The following is a 21,139-nucleotide window of genomic DNA, read 5'->3' as shown; positions in this document are numbered from 1 at the left end:
GAGTTATCGGACATCGCCAATCAATGTTTGTCCCTTGCTTTTGAGCGTAGTGCGCAATCGTATTTATGGTAACTGGCAGCATTCACATTACTAAGTCCTAAAAACAAGGACCGAAGCTCGTGTTTTATTTCGTTTTTCGTTATTTCGAGCAACGCTGACGGGAACCAGACTGCTTTCCACTATATATTCCTTACAAAAATATCTTTAAACAATCTATCGACTGTCCAGAGACTTCTGTCTATAAAGTCTGTAGAATGTCTATAAACTAACCCTATAGAATAGTCTACAGCCAATACAAAGTCCATAGACATTCTTAGACAATCTATAGATTTATGGCCATACACTTTTAGTAGACTTTTGTCTATAGACAGTTATAGACTATGAATAAAGAAAAATAAATATCTATAGAAAGGCAATACAGTCGATATAAAGTCTATAGACCATTTATTAAGAGTAGCAACATCGCTACAAGAGTCGTCAACGTGTAGACAGCATCAACTAATCCAGAAACCATGCGGCAAGGGTAGGAAATCAAGTATTTTCATTATTAAAGCTGTCCATCTCAGCTCCACTATCAGTACATAGTGAATCGCATCGTACGAATTTATGCGCGTTCTCACCTGCATGATCAGCACTCAAATGACCACTCCAGCTCCACTAAGCTTTTTTTTCATTTTCTGAAATGTCTATCCGCCTCAGCAGGGTCAGGGACAACGCTCGAATTAACTCTAGATAATAAAACAAAGCCACAAATATGTCTTTTCACCGTTCCTCCCATTTTTCATGGTCAGTTATGCTGCGGTTAGTCCATCGTTTCTTTCCCAGCAGTTGTCAAGTCTGGTGTAACGACCAGAGTGAACTGGCGAGATAAGTCTGCATTTCGATTTGAGCAGCGACTACTTGGGTGAGAAGATACACTGGAATTGCTGTTGCCTTATCGCATGCCGAGTTTTCGCATCACAGGCTCAAATATACGAACTCTTAGATCTTGAAAAGTAGCTATAATAAATCAGATGCGAAACTTCAAGTGAACATCCGCTAGGCTAATGCTAAAACGCATGAATGTTGAATTTCTAATGAGTTCCTGGTTACTCATTACGAGAACATTACAGGACCCAACTAGAAATTCAAAACCCATTTTCTTTAGGGCTGGATGGATTTAAGGACATGCAGCAGCTCCACGACCTGTATATACGGCGTATTACATAACTACTTTCTTGGCTTCGGTCATTAAACACGAAGTAAGAACAGTAATGTTAATGAAGATTACTACCCTTTTCTTTTCAACTACACACCTTCAAAGCAGCCTAACATCCTCAAATTCTAGAGGAACGCTTCCCCTTTATTTGCGATCGCCTGGGTGACTTTTGCAATGCTTATCCGTGCGTGTCTGGTGAAGCACATGCTAACGCCACGGTATCTCGAGTCCAATCTTTTCCCATTTGGCCTAAATTAGTATGACAGATCAGTGTAACGAGAGGCACTGAAATACTTGGGGGCCGCGCAGTAGGGGATATTCAAAATTACGCAAGTGCGCTTTCCCGCATAACAGTGTTGTCCAAGACAAGATAGCTGACCATACGTTTCCAGCTGTAACAAGGCAAGAAGGACTACTTTTTTTTGTTTTATTCTTCCGAAATACTTTACACACATTCTATCCACACCCTTAGCTCCTGTCCTGTACCCCTCGCTTTGTTTTTTTTTTTTTTTGTAGAGAAGTCGGCCATCTTGTCTTTGGCAACATAGTTACGTGGGAAAGCGCACTTGCGGAATTTTTAATATTCTCTTTTGCATGCGATCTCTTGTGCTCATTTCCCTTGGCACATCGCTGTCATGCGGTGAAGCCAACCTAACTAAGCCCTTGCGGAGGTCCTCGCCTAGCATGCCGCGCGCGCCGAAGCTGTTGCTGAAACCAACCAAGCCTCGTGCACGACCACCTTCAGTTACGCGTTATGCTCGTCGACATTCCTTAGGATGGGCCGTAAAATAAATGAGAAGACCAGCGCCTAGTCCACATGGACCGTGACAGGTCGGGTTTAAGCTCATCGACAGACGTATCAGCAGCGCCACATTACACTCGCATTGTTTCTCTCTTTGCACATAGCTTGGCTCAGTTGCGATGTAGTGCTCAGGAACCGTGCACACAAGCACAGTTTGCGTACAAGCACATAGCTTTAAATAACGATCAGGAATAGGACTTGGGCCCTTCAACAGTAGAATGATTCAGCGACCCGGAAAGCCGACGGTTTGGTCAAAGACCTTTTTTTTTTTTTTTGCCCTGAACATATCTAGTTTCATGACGCTTTGCCACACACCTTATACGTACAGGGTATTTCACCTAAAACTTTACACAATTTTTAAAAATAGGTTCTTTGAGTTAGAAGAGCGCTTTTTTCGCCACAGATATGCCAGCGGTAAAGTACATCAGGATACAACTAAGACGCGCTAACTAGCTGGCTGGTTAACTAATATTGAATAGTTAATTTTTTTAATTATTCCCGTTAGGCTCCTTAATATTGAAAGGCGTGTAGCCGACCGCGAGTAATATCCATATCAGTTTTTATAATTTCAAAATCGGGATTACCCTCGGCGCTGTGGCCCAACAGATTTTAGCTTTTTCGACCAGTGCATGTGCTGGAACTGTCTGTCTGTTGTTGCCACAAAGATGTACAGGCCTGCTCACTGGCTCAAGCCGAGCCACAATCGCTACCACGTGCAGATAGTATGACAGTTGAAAGATGGGACAGAAAGACAGGATAGTAAAGACGCGCTAAAGACAAGGCCGATCATGGAGGTAGTGCAATACCGGGCCAACCGGTGGCGGGAGTGAAGCATCCTTCAAACTCTCCGCCACATTTCCAAAAATAAGTCCAACTTGCACCCGTAACAGATACTCCACGGGTCCGGACAATCGCTACGTGTGCTGGAAGAGTTGCTTTGCCTGCAAGCTTCTCGAAAGCGCACGTATTTGGCGTAATGTAGGCAAAATTTGTTGGGCCACAGCGCCTAGGGTAATCGCGTTTTCGAAATTTTGAAATCTGATATAGACAATACTCACGGTCGGCTACACGACTTTAAATAATTAAGGCGACTAACATTAATACTTAGAAGTTAACTATTCAATAATAGTTAAAACGCCTGCTAGTTAGCACGTCTTGGCTGTATTCTGATGTGCTACACCGCTGGCGATGCCTATGGCGAAAAAAGCGCTGTTCTAACTCAAAAAGCCTGTGTTCAAAAATTGCGTAAAATCTAATGTGAAACACCCGGTATGGAGCTCTGACCTTGCGCCGCAGGTGTTAAGCTGTTTCCCAGGACGAAGGAATGTTTGGACGACTTCTCGCGTCCGACGAACAGTTCACTATAATGCAGCACACTGCTGGTGTCGTGTACACCCATAATCACTCTTCTGCGACAGCGTGTGCAGGCTACGTCATCGGCGGTGGAAATGCGTAACGCCACACCCATGGGGACCAAACCGAAAGAGGCCGCACAACAAGATGGCACAGGAGAAGATCTGCCACTAGCAGAGAGGACATATTCCAAGCTCTCATTTGAGCGAAACGTCTTTCAATTCCACTGGTTAGCCCTAAAATGTTACTACCGAGGCCCAGAGGAAAAATTTATTGAACACCTATCGATACACAGGAGTTGAGTGATGAGTTCAGAACTCGAAGCAAAATTATACCTTTGAAGTAAGTGCATTTTCCCCTATATTACATTCTCTGCATACTCGAATCGCTTAACCGTTCGCCGATACTATATAGCTGGTGCGCACGCGTATACGCCTGTCTTCTCACAATTGCTTGTCCCCTGTGACCGGAACGCGATGCGCAACAAATCCTGCTTCCGCCACGTTTCTGTAATTGGGCGCAGCTGGAAACAATATGACTCATCTAACTGCTAACCTTCCGCGTAGCGGGATACCTATATATTGCCCAGAACTGGTACACTACAGCAAAACAGAAAAAAAGAAACAATAGCAGAGGCTTTAGCATGGCTTAGCTTGGAATATCGTGCGATAGCACAATAGGGCGAGCATTTAAAGCCTTTGCGTGCTAAGGCACTTTACGTAAACGCCTTTACTGTAAAAGCCTTCGGCCTATAGGCCTTCTTTCTGAAGGACTTTTCCCGGAAGGCATGTACCATGAAGTCCTTCACCTTAAAGGCCTTTACCATGAGGCCCTTTGCCACAAAGGTCACCGAGCTGAAGGACGTTGCCCTCAAAACAGTTGCCTTGAAGATCTTCACCCAAGTGAATCCTTCATCAAGGTGAAGGCCTGTCAGCTGCCCACAACCCGTTGGGCAGGTGAGCCCCCTAAATCAAAGCAGGCTGCAGACACGTACAGTCGTGCGTAAAAGTGGAGAGACCACGCGAATAGCTGTGATTGCGATTTTTTCATCTATAGAGGCGTGCCTGGTAGAAGAGTGTGGGCAGACAGGCTAACATATTTGGTCAGGCACCTTATGCATATCTTGAAAACAGGCGCTGCACCGAGAGAGAGCGCTGGCACGCATTTCTATCAGTTCAAGTGGCCTCTTTACTTTTGCGCAATGGTGTACGTATACGTATATGCCCGAAATGAGAAAATGCGCCTGGTACTGCCACCGTGGTAAAAAAAAAAAAATTATCACGGAACCGAGAACAATGAAGCCTTCTATACCGACTTATATCTGAAGCATTTACTCACCGTTTGATGGAGCCCCTGAATCGACGGTGGCAAGCAACCGGAGCAGGCTCAGGGCTAGACAACTCACGATGACATCCTTTCGAGCACTCTGCATGCATGTGTACTCTCTGTAAAAATTATTTACACTTCCCGGAAACGCGACGAGGCAGCGGCGAGGCAGCGCGCGACGCGCACGGAGCTTTCGATCCGCTGTTTTCCCGCCCACTGTTCCTGCGTTTGTGCGTGCGGGCCCATTCCTTTCCATTGCGCGCCCTCGCGCTAAATTTCCCCCCGTGTCGTCTATTAATTCGCATGAAACGTTATGTGTGTGTGGTGCTTTCACAAGCCTCATTTTTTCCTGTTCTTTTCTTTCTCGGTTTCGTCTCCCGCACATGTACACAGCGAGTTACAGGGACAGCGGGGGGGGGGGGGGGGGGGGGGGGGGGGGTAAAAAAACGACTCCAACACAACAAAAAGAGAAAGCAGAAAGGGTAAACGCGTGGAGCATGTCTAACTCGCTGCAGCTGCGATTTATACGCTGCGCCAGTTTCCACATCATGAGAGAAAAGAATTATATTTTGCCTCTCGACGCAGAGCGGCGATAACTTCTCGCTATCGCGGCAGATGCGCTGGCAAAACAGCACGCGCATGCCCGAGTTAATTGTATCAGCGCTTGTATATTCGGGTCAGCACCTGCATGTGCTCGGGCGGGCGCATTCGCATTCGTGCCCTGAATGCGCGCAACCTTGCTTCGGACTGTAGTCCGTGGCACCCTTTCCGCCGAAACGCGCGATGAAACTCGAGCCATGTATAGTAATGTGCGTAATTTAAAAGTGGAACGATATGCTATGTGTATTCTACCCGCGGCGGTGCATGCATGGCGCACTGCACGGCTCCGTTCTACGGCTCAGTCAGTGTACGTGGTCGACCATGGGATCGAATCCAGACCACGCGTTGGCCGCGTTTCACCGGTGCCGAAATGCAAAAACATCCAGGTGCAATACGCGCGATGTCACTGTACATTAAATTAAGGACTCCAGGTGGCAGAAACAATAATCTGGATCCGTTCACTATACGGCGGCTGTCCCAGCCTATAGCTGCTCTGTTATAAGCCTCAAATATCATAGGCCTACATATACGATGTATAATAATGCATGGAACACTTCACAAAACAGAACAATTTACAACCTTGGCATAAATGTGAATGAACAAGAGGCCAGCAGAGTCTGATCGCAAAGAAGGACAAATGAAGTTTAAGTGTTTAAAATGAACATTGAAATGCAGAGTGATCCGTCACCAGTGCGAGTGTCTATATGCGGTTGTTAGTTTGGGCGCAAAGTGCACGTATACGTCCCTTGTCAAAAGTTTAGAGGTCAGGGATGGGGGGGGGGGGGGGGGGGGGCTGTTGATAAGCCATGTATGGGGGGCTCCTGCAGCGTCCGCAGACCTCCTAGCCCTATAGTGTTGCCCTTAGCTTCAAGAGATTTGGGACGTCAGGGATGCATAACGAGTCACGCGGAATGGCCCAGAAACAAATCAGCCTGGCCTCTAAACTTTTGACAATGGGCGTACGTGTACTTCAGTTGTAACGCCGAAAGAAAGGACTACTCTTGCTTGAATGTCTGCATGTACTTCGCTCAAAAAATTTTCTAGTTCTTTCCAAACAGGCAAAGAAGAGAAATAATACTTAAAGGTACAGCGAAGACGAATTAAGTTGCCCTATATCGATGTAGTACCCTGTATCACCGCTCTGTTTCGCAAGTAGACTGCGTGCGTCGACACCGAATTTTCCGCGCGGATCCCAGAGGCACTGCTACACCGCCATTCACTTCAAAGCGGTGATCACGTAGTCCTTTCGGGGTAGACGTCACTAGTTTGATTTGGATGGTGGGAAAATTTTTAAATTATATTTTCTCGACCATAAATGCGCATTTTGCTGCTGGACCTCCAAGAGAAAGTAAGCGTAGCGGGGGACGGCAGAAGGTTAGGTGGGCGGATGAGATTAAGAAGTTTGCATGCAAATGGTGGATGACGCTGGCAAAAGACAGGGTTAATAGGAGAGACATGGGAGAGGCCTTTGCCCAGCAGTGGGTGTAATTAGGCTGATGGTGATGATGACTATGATGATGATGATGAAACGGCAACACGGCCAGAAATAACAAGACAATCAATTTTTACTCAGAACAAAAATTTGATGGAGTTCTCCTTGGTTTAAAAGGAAGAAAGAGCGCGATGAAACACGGAGCACACGAAGAAACGACACACACAGCGCTCGTGTGCGTCGTTTCTTCGTGTGTCCGTGTTTCATCGCGCTGTTTCTTCGTTTAAATGCATTACCAACTAGCCCGGAACCTTGCTGTTCTCCTAATAGGTGTCCCTTTAAGCTGTATCGAGAGACTCATGTTGCCAGCGCGCATATGAAGCGAAATATATAGAAGCAAATGCGGGTGCTGCTTGTGATATAACAACTAACTGTCTCAGACAGCGTTGCATTCATCATGATCGTCACCAGCCTGACTGCGCCCACCGCAGGGCAAAGGCCTCTCCCATGCGCCCACCGTATCCCCGCAAACTTATTAATCTAATCCGCCACCTAACTTTCTCATCACCTGCACACCCAATTGCTTAGCTGCTGCAAACTCTCGTATCGCGAGAACTGTTTGTGGGACACCATCCGCCACCGACCTCGCGTTCTTTCGGCCCCCTGTGGATATTTAACGTGCACTGGCATCGCATAGCACACGGGCGTTCTGCATTTCGCCTCCAACGAAATGCGGCCTCCGTGGCCGGGATCGAATCCTGGCCCTCAGGCTCGGTGGCCGGGCGCGCTAACCACTGAGCCACCGCTGAGGACCGTGCTCTTCAGAGTTTCGCGATTTACGGAGCATAGCATAAGCGCAGTTAACTTTTCCTTATGAAGACAACGGTTTCTTTATTTTTAGCTTTTTTTTTCACGACACCCTCAAGTTCGATATAGAAGAAAGGGGTCCGAACTGTACCTGTTCAATAAAAACGCAATGGAAAGGCACGAATATGACAGAAGTACGTAAACATTGTAAAGGGGTCGGAAGCCTGAGCTGGCCAGAACAACAGTGATAGCAAAAATGACGTACAGGGTGTTAAAGCACTTTTCACGAGACCCTCAAACCAACGCATCAATTGTTTAACACGTGTTCAACTGCTGCAGCTTTTAGTGCGAAGACACTGCTTCACGGGGTCAAACCCAACCAAGAATCTTAAGGCGTCCCTGACCTTGAGGGTGCAAAAATAATATAAGTATTGCCATGACTGTATTTCGAAACCGCTATGTCGCGAACAGGTCAGCTTCGCTGGCCTCTGCACGAGATTACTATGCTCCCACGGCAGCCAATCACGCCTCGCGATAAACTACAGCACACTCTCGCGCTGTGCACTGCACGTCGTCGTCTTCATCAACTTCCGTCTGCGACGGGAACAGTTCAGGTCAGCTTAATTATAACCTCGATCAGAGCTCATCCTGAATGCAATATCCTCGCCATACGTGCCGACGACCCAGCAAAGCAAAACCATGAGCCAACAAGGTTAAACATATGCTTTCCCACGTTACTCGGTTTAACTGCGTTAACACCCTACCACTTTCTGCAATCTGTAATCCAAATTTTTGCTCCCAACTGCTCTTTTCTTGTTGTTATTTTCTATTTGTTTACATTTGATCATAGAGATGTGTTTTCATTGTTTCAAGCAGTTCGTGCCGTTCTGAAAATTTTGAAATAGTTTTGTAGACTTGTGTTCATATTATACAGTGCTTTTCTAATTTTTTTATTCTTGTAAAGCAACACGTTTTCATGTCTGCTGTTTAGTCTTGTGAGCGCTGCCTTTTAAGGGTTGCCTGGGACAGCGCCCGGCCTGTGTTTCGTGTTTCTTCTATATTGTCCTCGTTCCGTGGCGCCGTATTAATCTGTTCCGTAGGAAGTATGGACCAACTAGCCCACACCAGAATCCTCACAGATCGTCAAGCTGTTTGACTACAGCTTTTAGCCCAGATGACCCACCAGAATTTCTGGAAATAAAGTTCATTGTTTCAAATTCAGAGGAACGGGTCAGTATTGCGGTGACAATCCAAGCAGCTTGTTCCCATCGGTGGAAGTTCTGGATGTGAACCAGTTAAGAGCAGCCGATGATATATTGCAGCTATAGTGCGACATATTCTGATCCCCTGCTTTCGTCGTCAACTTTTTGTGGATGATCGCGACGAATTGACATTTCACATCCTGTGAACTTTTCAAAGTTCGTCATGAGAGTGTGTTAAGTCGCTGATCCATTCAACTTCAACGGAAGCTCTTTATGAGAGAACAGCTTGCATCCACGTTCACGACGAGCACCCTCCATGCAATCGCTTCGTCGTCGGCGGCGGCGGAGCTGGCGTGGGAGTTCACGAACACACGCGCGCACGCACAACACTGGCTGCTATATGCGCCAGCTCCGGCGCGCATGTCCAGGCTGCACGACTGCGCAGCTGCCGGTCTCTCCGCGTTTCCTCCTATTGCGTCCTCATTTCGATGCTAATGAGAATAATTAATAGCTCATAAAACACGTCTGTGTGGGCCAGCCACGACCCCAATTTGAGGCGTCCACACTCGACCCCGCGGACGCAACAATGCGCCGCGCAGAGAGAAGCGGGGAGACTAGCCAGGCCGAGGGAGAGGAGGGCATGCGAAGGAGAGGAAAGGGGTTCTCAGTGCGTATGTACCTCACCAGCACCGACACGCTGGCTTGTACTCGCATCCGCTTCATTAGGCAAAAGCGGACTCAGCACGCGCGAGCGCGCACAACGCAGACACTGGGGCAAGGGGGGGGGGGGGGGGGGTGCGCAGCAGCGCCGCTCTAGTTGGGGCCTGTCTCTCCCCCGAAGGACTCCCACCCATTGAGATGCTAATGAGGCCCCCCGCGTTCTTTACCGCCTGCGGCAGCGCCCGTTGATCCCACGGAGAGAGAGAGAGAGGGAGGGGGGGTGGGGGGAGTAGAGCCCACGACTCGCCGTCGCCGGGGTGGCGTCGCATGCACGCGCCCTTGCAAGAGTCCGCGCGCGCACCTGTGCATGTGTGCGCGCGCACGAGAAAACACAGCGGCGCGCAGCGGTGTTCTGGCTTTTCCAATTTACCTCTGTCGCGTGCGCGCGCGTCGTGGTATGGGACGACGCGGCCCGCAGCAACACTGACCGGGGCTGTGGCGCTGGCGCTCCACAGGAGGTTGAATGCAGTGTACGAGTGGTGCGCTTTTTCGTTAAAGTGTGCTTTCCGAGTAGGGTGTCGACGCGGAAGCGCACGCTGTTCCCTGCTGCGAGCCGCCGCCCGTGCGGTGCATTTGCATGGCCTCTGAGATTCTCGTGAATAGCGTGCATTTGAGCCGTTACGGGAGTCTCATATAGGCAACAGGAAGTCTGGAAACCAGAGCGACTTCGTTTGCATCTTTTTTGGCGCCTAACTTTTCCTAAGGTGTTGGTGCGGGATAGTTGGTAATGCACTGTAAGACGAAAAGCGCGAAAAAACACACGGACGCAAAGAAAGAAGACACGGGCCCTGTTCAATGGACGCTGGTGTCTGCTCTCTTCAATTACTCCTGTTGAACTGTCGTTCCTTCAACGCATCTGAGTAGTGATATCTGTTTAGTTAACTCTCTTTTTGGATCTTCTTTTATTGACCCTGTCCGCGTATATGCTATACAGCTATAAGTTACTAAGTTATAAGTTACTAAGTTAGCTATAAGTTACTTTGAAGGTAAAATAGAACGCCCGAGGAGCTTACAAAGGAAGAGTCAGGACAAGAACGCATTCGAAAGAAGCGAGAAATGTCTTTTTAATGGTGGCATTTTTACAGCCGCACAAAAACAGCCAAATACGCCGAAAACTTCTCATCTTTCTCAGAATCCATTCCATTGGCTCGTCTGCTAATGGTGATGACCGCAGCTGTTATCTTGTAACTCGGTGAAAATTATGCACCGATGCGAAAACTTGTGCACATCATAAGCAAATAAGAACAAATAATAGTTCCTTGAGCGCAAACCGCTGACATATTTTCGCGGAATACCCATTCGTCACGACAGGAGCTTCCTCAAACCGAGAGGAACAGTAGAGAGTAAAAGTCTAAAAAAATAGTAATGCCGGCTCGAAGCGGCGCGCCTGACTGCCCGCTACGTGTCATCAACAACCAGCCAGCGCATCTGCATGCTCCTATATTTTAACTTTTGTGTGATTTTAACATAGCGTAAGTATCCAGTTACATGTCTTTATTTCTCATTTCAGCCATCAAGACGAACGGGAAGGGAGGGGGGGGGGGCATAAAGAACGAAAAACATGCTTTAATAGCTGCCATTTAGAGTTCCTGTTGGAGCATGCTTGTACAGGAGCCCTGCTACCAACGACTGACTGGTGCTGCCGGGCAGCGCGAAATATTGACCACGACGAGAGCACAAAGAAAACGACACGGACGATCACTTACATCTGATTTGTACTGAAGAAACATTATTATATACGCAGAACCAACGGCGCGCTCCCACGTAGCAAGCGCGTGAATTGACAGAGATTGCCAAGGCTACTGGTATATATAGTCTCCCGTCAACGTTGACTTTTAAACGCGAGACCGTTAAGGGTCCCGTCCAGCGCAGAATCCGGCGTCTTAGTTGGCGTATCGAGAAAATCCGGATTGGTCGAGAAGGTGGTGACGTCACAACAACATGACCTCGCGCGGCTGATTCAAGCACCCCACAACGATCACGCAGTACAACAGTGATGACGTCACTACACAATTCCTCATTGGCCTACAGGGTGGTGACGTCATTCCATCACCTTTACCTGTGCCTCTGAAGAAAGAAAATCAATTGTGCTCAAAAGAAAAGTCATGGTCGAGCTATAACTTGGACAGCATGAGCCAGATCTACAGCCTGAGCCGGACGCACTATCCCTCGACAACTGAGGAACGTTCGTTCATTTCGATAGTTAGGGGCCTTATGTGGCCACCTCATACCGTATAGTTAGCAACGCTATCGCGTTACACTCTTAAGGCTGTACTTAAGCTTCCCCAGAATTTTTTTCTTTCTGCGAAAAACCCTTTTCGTTTTGTGGCGTGCCTGTATCACTGGGAAACTTGTGGTGAAAACGCAATGAAAAGATTCACTGCATTATCTAGTCCCTGCTGCGAGTTCTATGATGCTGGCGCTTCATGTCGTCTATTTATTTTATAGCGACAGCGATTTCGCGTCGTTGTAACAGTAGTACTAAACGCAGCATTAGTAATAGAAGTAGTAGTAGATGTAGTAGTAGCAGCAGCTGCAGCAGCAGTAGTAGTAGTAGTAGTAGTGGTAGTGTAGTAGTAGTAGTAGTAGTAGTAGTAGTAGTAGTAGTAGTAGTAGTAGTAGTAGTAGTGGTAGTAGTAGTAGTAGTAGTAGTAGCAGCAGCAGTAGCAGCAGTAGTAGCAGTAGTAGTAGTAGTAGTAGTAGTCGGCGTAACCTAAAGGGTGGTTGTCACTGGAATCATCCGGAGGGCGGTTACTGTGGAAGGAAGGAGGCGGGTATGAAGGTGGTTGCCATGAGCACAAACCGGAGGGTAGCTACCCTGATAGGAGGAGGAGGAGGAGAGTTACCGTGGAAGGAGGAATTGCGCTCGTCCTGTACCCTGTCTCGTATGTGTTTTTTTCGCGCAACTTTACCATGTCAAAAGAGGAATGCAGATATGGCAAGTGCAAGGAATGAGCAATCAGCCGCCCGCGAAAAAGCGGGCCTGGAACGGCGGACTGGAGGGCAGCACCAATCGAAGAACGAGTATGTGCGAAAATTAAGAAAAGGCACTTAATAGCTACACATATATGCATGTTGCTCTCAAATGCTTTGACCCCAGTATATCGTGAAATAATGTACCGCTGTCGTGGAATCTCGCTTTACACGGTGGTAATGGTTCTTTGAGCTTTTTTTTTTTTCACGTGGCGCCAAGAGCTTGTTAGTTCGATCCTGGCCGCTGCTGCCGCATTTAGATGACAGTGAAATGCGAATGTGGTTGTTCAGTGAGATTGCGGTGTACTTTAAAAATTTTACAAGCTGTTGAAATTAATCTGCGGCCCTCCGCTAAGCGAACTTTCTATAGCGCACAATGTTTCCATGGGCTGCAAAACTCTATCAGGCCCCTTTCAGGCGCAGTCGCAGTCGATGTTTGTGGAGAAAGGGGGGTGGGGGGGGGGGGGGGGGGGGGGGGGAGTGCACAAAATCCTTGCGTCGTTGGGCTTAAAAACTGGCCACCATTATATTTCCTGCGCCACTGCAGGATGTCATGACTATTTCTCCAATAAGGTAATACAATAATTATATAGACGATCAGTGCGACTAATGGTGCAGAGTATGCGTTGGCATTAGAGTTAGCAGCAGCCGCCGCTGAGGGGTTCAGACCAAGCGAGCGCGGCGTGATCCACTCCCTCAGTCACCATGTGACGAGCCTGCCCCGACTCCACTCTCCCGTTCCAATCCAGCAATCAAAGTGTGACACGCCCACATCCACTCTCCACCCCCCGCCGCCTCTCACACTTTCTTCGCATTCCCTCTTTCTATTATCTCAAAATGAAGACGGGGATTTCCCTCTCTCCACCTCACCGCCTGCCAAACGAGGCTTCGGACGGACAGATTTTCCCGAGAGGGGTTCTAATGCTACCACATTAAAATGCGATGTGATGCAACAGAGCTGCATTAGCACTGTCACATATCCAAAGAGGGGGGGGGGGGGGGCTGATAGGTCCAGACCCCCTCCCCCAGCTCTGTTATAAATTTATTCTTGAGCATGCACCGCAAATACACCCCCCCCCCCCCCCCCCCCTTTGCAAAAAATTGTCTTGGGCCCCTCCCGAAAAAAATTTCTGGCTACGTACGTGCCTAGTTAGCAGTATTATATTTCGCTTTTACATTGATCGCCTTCCCATTGCGCCTTTGAATTTGATTTCGCCGTGGAATTCTAGTGGGTGGAGGATGGGGGTTGGAGGCTCGTTGATTAGAGATGCATTTTAGTGCGCTAGCACTTATAGTGGCCGTTCAACGCATTTAGCGGCTGTGTGTTTGCTTGTATGAGGCTTGTTTTGCGGCAGGCTGCCGACCAGGTTATGTGAAACCTGCCCAGGTGTGTGTGTGTGTGTGTGTGTGTGTGTGTGTGTGTGTGTGTGTGTGTGTGTGTGTGTGTGTGTGTGTGTGTGTGTGTGTGTGTGTGTGTGTGTGTGTGTGTGTGTGTGTGTGTGTGTGTGTGTGTGTGTGTGTGTGTGTGTGTGTGTGTGTGTGTGTGTGTGTGTGTGTGTGTGCGTGCGTGCGTGCGTGCGTGCGTGCGTGCTGGTAGGTTGTGATGCTGTCACAAGGTCGCGTAACCTAGGTGGCAGGTGGACGATAAACAGCGCAAAACGATGGCCACACAGCGCTACAGCGTACCTAATTCGGATTTGGCCCAACTATGCAAATCGAACGTCACCTTTTCATCGATACTCTGGAGGGTGCCCGGAAGGAGCTCCCTCCGGGCCCGGAAGATGAGAAGGGGAGGGTGCTCGGTGGGTGCCTCCATCCTCTCCGATCCGCTGGGGGCGCCTTGGGGTACAGGCTTCGGACACACACACACAGACCGTGGCTTCTTCGCCGAACGGGCTCTACGCTGCTAAGGCAGTGAAAAATTATCGCCACACCAAGAGATTAAAACTGAACATGCACCCCCGAAATGATCCATCGAAACCATCTGAGGCGATTATTGCTTATATACTGATAAAAATTTTAACTGGGAATGACATTAATGCAGCAAAATTAAAGGCGCGGCATCTATGGCGATCGCGTGCTCGTTAAATAATTCCATTCCGAATGAATACGAAATTCTGCTGCGTTAAAGCATTCTAAATCTCCTCGTGCCAAGAGCACGAGGTTCCAAAAAACACGCGCTATAATCTGGCCGAACCACTCAGCACAGATCGTGTGCCCTGGTTGTAAAAGGCCGTGTGCGCATATACTAACGAGGGTGCGCTCAGAATCATTATGGCGGATCATTAATCTCGATGCCTCTTAGAAGTTTCGGCGCCATGTGCGAACGGGCGTTCATATTCGGGCCCCCTCCGCTTGACTTCACTTTTTCACGAAATTATCCCCCGCTATAAAATCAACAACAACCACACGGAAGAGGCGGCTGCGGGACACGATTAATCTTCCACCTAGTTAAAGGAACCTTAATACGCTTCCCTGCTCCATCGCATGCTTTTCCTAATTGCTTTAAAAAGTAGCAGCCAGCCAGGCTGAAAAAAAAAAAAAATGAGACCATCTCATTTTCTGACCGCCGTGTTTTCTTGAAAAAAGAAAAAAAGAAGGAAAGCGCTTATCTCAGCTTATCCCTTAAAAGGTATAGTTAATGCAATGACCTATGACGTCAAAGCACGCAATGATTTTAGTAGAAAGAGCGAATTCACGGGAATAATGTCGAATTTGCCGATAAAGATATGGGGTGGGTGGGGGTCCTTTGCTTTCCTCAATCAATCACGGCTTCGGTAAAAGACCTGATTCGTGCGGTCGTGTTCCCCGGCAGATCAGCCCTCCGTATATCCGCACTGCGGCTGCAACAGGTGCCAACTGCCGTCATCTTCGCGCGTAACAATGGAGATTGATTGCTCAGCGACAGCTGCGCTTCGGGTAGCAAAATTGAGCGAAAAGTAGACTGCGGCGCGAACATTCAGGCTAGTGAACTCTGTGTATAGAGCTCCAGGGGCGTGCACTCAAGGGAGAATAACAGGAAGCTCGGGAGGCGCCCTGTGAGCGCGGGCAGCGTAAACGTATAGATTGAGTGCACGTAAGAATACCTAACGATGTTATCATGAACTGATTGTGCATTGAGTTAGTTGAGTGGAATTCTTCAGTTATTTACGTGTATACCATTCAAAACAATTTTAATGGGAAAATGTTTTCTCCTGTGAAATGATCATAATGAGTCAGTGCATTCCGTTATCGTGTTTCGCTGGTCCCGTAGGTGCGTCGTCTGGCAAGAAGTAGTCTTTTTGGTTTATGGTTTATGAGGGTTTAACGTCCCAAAGCAACTCAGGCTATGAGAGACGCCGCAGTGAAGGGCTCCGGAAATTTCGACCTCCTGGGGTTCTTCAACGTGCACTGTAATTGCACAGCACACGGGCCTCTAGAATTTCGCCTCCATCGAAATTCGACCGCCGCGGCCGAGCGCCATAACAACTCGGCCACCGCGGCGGCTACAGTAGTCTTTTTGAGGTAAGAATTAGACCAAGTTTTGAAAAATCATTGTAGTTGCACCGAAGCTCGCAAAATGCAACAAAGCTCTGCCTGGACGAACGTAATAACCATTCGAGCCACTTGGAGCAATGCTTCCTTTCACACGTACAATTCCTGCATTTTCAGCACCGATACCTGTCCAGTGTGTGAAAGAAAATTTTGTACTTCACGCATATTACTTCCTAAACGCTTTGTCACGAAGAAATATTTCCTAGTTATCTCTACGATGCGGTCACTGTATAGTGCACCAGTACGCACCAAAATCAAGCGATCTTTGCTCAGCTCCGCTGGTATTATGCCATACTCCGCCAGCACGGCCATGCTGCACGCGCCAATGGACGGTTTTAGCGTAGCCGGACGTCAAATACGGTAACGCGTTGACGTGGCTACCGTTGCCAGGCTTGCCCGATACACATTTGCCGTACGGTAGCAGTCATCGTAGTTACCGGCGTTTACCCTGCGGTGGGGTTAGAACTTTCTAATATCTTCATGGTCGCATCTGGCCGAGCTCACTCTATGTCTGGTTGTTTCGCTTCATTTGCTTGCGCAAGCCTTGCTTTACTTCTTTAACTTCTCTGTAACAGGAGAACCCGTTGCATGCATCTTGAAGGATGTGAATGTCTCAAGGCTTGGTTTTGATGTGCGTGCAAAATTAAGCGCCTTCTCCGAGGCCGCCGTCAGTGCAAACCGGACGGCACATCGCAACCGAGGCTCGCATGTAAAAAAATGACGTCACGAAAGACAAAACAGAAATTGGTCTGAAGCAGATTGATCTATCCTTCTAGTTTGTTTATATATACGCCGGGCTAGACCATAAGTGTAATTAGGCGGATCGAAATCGAGACGCAGCTTTGGTGTCTCCTTTACAAGCCTACTTTTCGGCACGCCGTCACGTTTGCCGCACGAAGAGACATGAGCCAAGGGCACAAAGCGGCCGCGCGGCGGTCGAAACCAACAGAGAGAGCCTAACCGTCGTGTGCACACATGCAGGCAGAGCTTCGAGCACGGCGCGCCGCGCTGCGGCCACAGACGGAAACACCTCGCGCACGAAACACCATCCTTGTTAATGAGTGATTAAAACCAAATGGCGTTGCCAGCGCCAGAGCCGAGCCGCTCTCACACATCCGGGACACGGCCTTCATCTCTTATTTTTAGCGCTAAACGGCCAGTGCAGGCTGGGGGCTGCGCGCGGCGCCGATGGGCGGGCGGTCGGCCCTGTTTGTAGATTAAACTTTTTCCCGTTCCCGTCAGAGGGCTCGCGCGCAGCCCTATGCGTACACGACAGAGGGGCAGGCAGCTTTCATGCTTGGCAGAGTTTAAACTTGCCAAAAGGGGGCCCGCCAATAGACACGCCTCCGCGGAAAGAAGCCAGCACGAAAACAATGCCACGCCGGCACGGAGACTGGCGGTGACTAGAAAAAGAGAAGAAAAAAAGAATGGAACCACGATCTCGAGAAAGAAAAAAAAAAGTAGCGAAGGAAAGGGGGCAGGAAGAGAAGAGGTGCCGCGCGGCATCGTCCAGGTGTCGATGCTATCTGTACGCCGAATCTGCAGCTCTTTCTCTCGCTCGCGCGAGCCATAGCTAGCTGCACTGCGTGAAAAAGGAGGCGAACTGACTTATCAGCGCATCATGCCGCCTCGCGCGCACGCGGGCCTAGGCCGCCGCACCGCCCTCTCGTTACTGCATGAGAAGAAGGTGTTTTAATGCTTGATGCCTCGGCACGATCGCGAGCGGCGGCGCTTAGGCCTCTTAATGCGAGCCCCCTAATCAACTGCAAGCTGCCGCCGCCGCGCGCTCACTGCTCGCTCGCTGTAGCTGCCGCTTCCGGCGCCTTGGATATACCCACTGCCCCCTCCTCTCGCCCAGTGTGGGTATTGGGTGTATTCGGTGCCAGCAGGGGTTCAGCTGCCCGCGAGCGGGCGTGAAGCCTCGTTAATCGCACGGTTGCCGGTGACGGAGGTGTCCGAAAACGGCGCGCGCCTCATGCGCGCGCATGCGTCATCATACGTCAGCTCCGAGTTTTATTGGGTTCGTCAGCCTTCGCGGCGCGCGGCCCGGCCCGTATTAGGCTGTCAGATACGCCTGCCCCGCGAGGTGTTGCTCTTCCTAAACATAAGGGCTTCGCGTAGCTCATGCTGCAGGAGGTTAGTGCATTGTCGTGCGAACGGGCACGTCGCGTTAACATCTTGAAGGATCACGTGCAAAGAACTTCCCGCTAACCCCGATCGTTATAATATGCCGCGTCAAGTGCGTAGCAGTAACTCCCCTTGCATCGCCTATAACTGCGCGCGTGCAACGCGCCCACGTATACCTCTCTGTCGACCTGGCCCAGGAAACAAGCAAGCACTGCAAGGACCTCTTCAGTCATGCCGGCTCCTTCGCATGGCGCGAGCGACTGCTGAGATTTCTTCAAAGGATTGACCAAGCCTCTCATTATCGCCGAGTGGAACGAACCGAAAAAAGGAGTCAAAGGCGAGAAGAGTAGTTGTGAGGCTCATTACGCAGAGAGCGCGCTCACAGAGGTGGTTATGGCGTCTAATTAAAACCGCACGTTCGAGGCTTCATCAAGCGCCGGCTTCCTCTTGGCTCCGCTGAGTTCACAGCCTGCAGGGTAAGGCAGCGATCGGTCAGGAATAATGACCCCGTTGGTGGAGACGAGTGTGAGCGATGTGTGAGGAACGGCTGGTGCGGTTACGGGCTTGGAATAATGACCCCGACGGAAGGGAGGAAATGTGACCGATGCGCGCGATGCACCGCAGCACAGGATATATGCGCGGGGTAGTGACACGAATAGCTCGGCGGTGCTGCTTGTGCTGCTTACACCGGTCGACACGATACACAGGCTCGCGGACACCACGTGGTGTTGGAAACGCGACGAAAAGTGCTGTACGAGCGCGGGACGCCGAGGTAAGGGGGACCTTAGTAGGACCGATGCAAAAACCGTCGATGTTGTGGAGTAGCGGTGGAGTAGGCCCGGGTTATCTCACCCTCGGCCAGGTTCTTGGTTTGTGGCCCGGTCAGCCCGGCCCTGAACACTCCCTCCTCAGTAGGTGTGGAGCAAGCCAGGGGAGGAAATAAGTGCAAGGTTGGTTGGTTGGAAGCACAGGTGGGTCCCCGGGAGTCTAATTCCATTGGCTGGATCCACCACACATACTTCCGGAGTCTGAAAAGCCGCGAAAAACACTTGACGGTTAGTAGCTGGGAGCGGGACGCCAGTCCGAACCGGACCCCTGAAAGTCGTGGAGGAGCCCGAGGCAGCTGCCCCGGGTTAGGATTCCCTGTCTCCGAGTCGGAGCTATTGCGTCGTTGGGTGGTCGGGCATCCCGTGAGTGGAGCCGCACCATTGGTCAACATCGACGCCCTCCCTGTCCTGGCCAGACAGGAGTCGAGCGATGATAAAATGAGGGTCAATATCTCGCTGTCCCCATTCCCATCACATTACCCATAACCCTTCCCTCAGTCCCATTCCCACAACCTATGGCCCACCCCCTCCGCTACGTCCCAGGGGAGATCAGGGGAGTCTCCCCGGGCCCGCTCCCCCGGCTGTGGGTCGCTTAGTAGCATTACCCCATTTTCTTATTTTCCCACCTACGGGTGGCAAAAGCACAACATTGCCTTCGGGCCTTTTCATTTATATTACGATTGGGTTAAGCCTGTGATACTTTAGTGGTACAGGCAGGAGCTTATTGGTTTTACGTTTTTTTATGGCAGCTCCACCATACTCTTTGTACGTGAGCTCGGCAGTTGCTGTACACCCATGACGTGATGTCTGCACAAAGCTGCAGAAAACGGCTCACTTGAGCGGCGTGATTCAGTTCTGATACAACACTGACAACCGCGTTTATTTATTTATTTTTTTTTTTGCTGTTGAAAGAACCTAGATCTCAATCTTTTGCAACTAGACGCAGTTGCCAGCAAAGCCACTCTGTAACGACACTATAGGAAAAATAACGTTTGCGGTCATTGTACAAAACAAAGACCACTCCCAATGATATCCAATTAGACCTTTCCTGCGTCACCCGTGCATGGGCAGACTGCGCCAGCGAATTCGCTTATTGCATTGGCGCACCTGACTTTGTGCCGGTGCTGGCTATGCTTCCCTTCTGTTGGAACCCCAATAGACCATCGGTTACATTCTTCTCATTAGATGCTCCGCTCAAGCATTTTCCCGGCTATTAATTTCTGCTAAGTTATCGCTAGCACCAGTTTTTGATCTCTAATCCGCACTGCTCACTCTCTTTCCTTTCCTTAGCTAGCTGCTGCCTCCTGAGTTTAAGTTGAAGCCTTTATTTATCATCCAGGTTTCAGTCGCATACAGGTAAGTACTGGCAGGGCACAACTGCTATATGCTTTGTTCTTGAGGGATATCGGTAAATAACTGTTCATAACTTCCGTATGAGTTACAATCTGATCTTGATCCGTGCATAATTCCTTTTTCATTGACCGGATCTGCAGTCGCTACTTGGACGGGCGTTATTCCATCGTTCAAACCGCACGATCTCGGCCTGCCTGCCTTGCCGACTTGGCTGTTAGCTATTGATTGCTGTCATTCGCTCGGAAGAAATAGTTCTTTGCGCATCGTAAGGGAAATGAATTGTCAGACACTGCAGCGAGAAATACGACAATTGCAATGAGTGAAGAAGAAAAAATCTTGATTATGAACCCAAGTTTTAGCGCAGGCTTTCAGTATAATATTTAAAATCACCGATTTGGGGGCAGAAAGGTAGTTATAGTTATCCGTGATAAGAAAGGATTGAAGCCTCCACCCTACAAAGGATCCACCAACCACCCACCTCCCCGCGTCGCCTCCCACCCTCCAGAAGCCATGAGAGGAGCCCACTATACCAATACAACCACCTCACCCTCAGAAGCCTCCACCCGCCAGAGAAGCCCGCGCAGCAGTGGAACGGAGCAGTTACGGCGAAATCGAATTCAGAGGTGCGATGGGAAAGCGATAAAATTAAACAAAAAACAGAAGCCCCCCCCCCCCCCCCCCCCCCCCCCACACACACACACACACACTTCTGTCGGAGCTTCGTCGCATCAGTTCTATGATCGTCCGACCCGTGTCGCAGAAATGCCGGCCTCGTCGTTGACCGTGAGTGAAAAAATCGACGGAAAATCCCCAGAGGAGCAACCTATAGGAGGAAGGTAGGCCACTTAGATCACGTGACATTGTGGCGTCATAATAACCTGCCCA

General features: G+C 49.5%; 1 protein-coding gene across 1 annotated transcript in view; it reads right to left on the bottom strand.

Moving 5' to 3' along the window:
• LOC144125506 (uncharacterized) overlaps positions 1–4,823 on the bottom strand; it is a 133,153-nt gene extending 128,330 nt beyond the window's left edge. The window contains exon 1 of the mRNA XM_077658962.1: positions 4,692–4,823. The gene's annotated coding sequence lies outside the window, so the exon portion shown is untranslated. The remainder of the gene's footprint in view (positions 1–4,691) is intronic.
• Between the last annotated feature and the right edge of the window lie 16,316 nt (positions 4,824–21,139).

This window comes from Amblyomma americanum, chromosome 3, assembly GCF_052857255.1.
Source record: "Amblyomma americanum isolate KBUSLIRL-KWMA chromosome 3, ASM5285725v1, whole genome shotgun sequence".
Taxonomy (NCBI): domain Eukaryota; kingdom Metazoa; phylum Arthropoda; class Arachnida; order Ixodida; family Ixodidae; genus Amblyomma; species Amblyomma americanum.
Note: the sequence above shows the minus strand (reverse complement) of the source record. Positions and strands in the feature narration are given on the sequence as shown.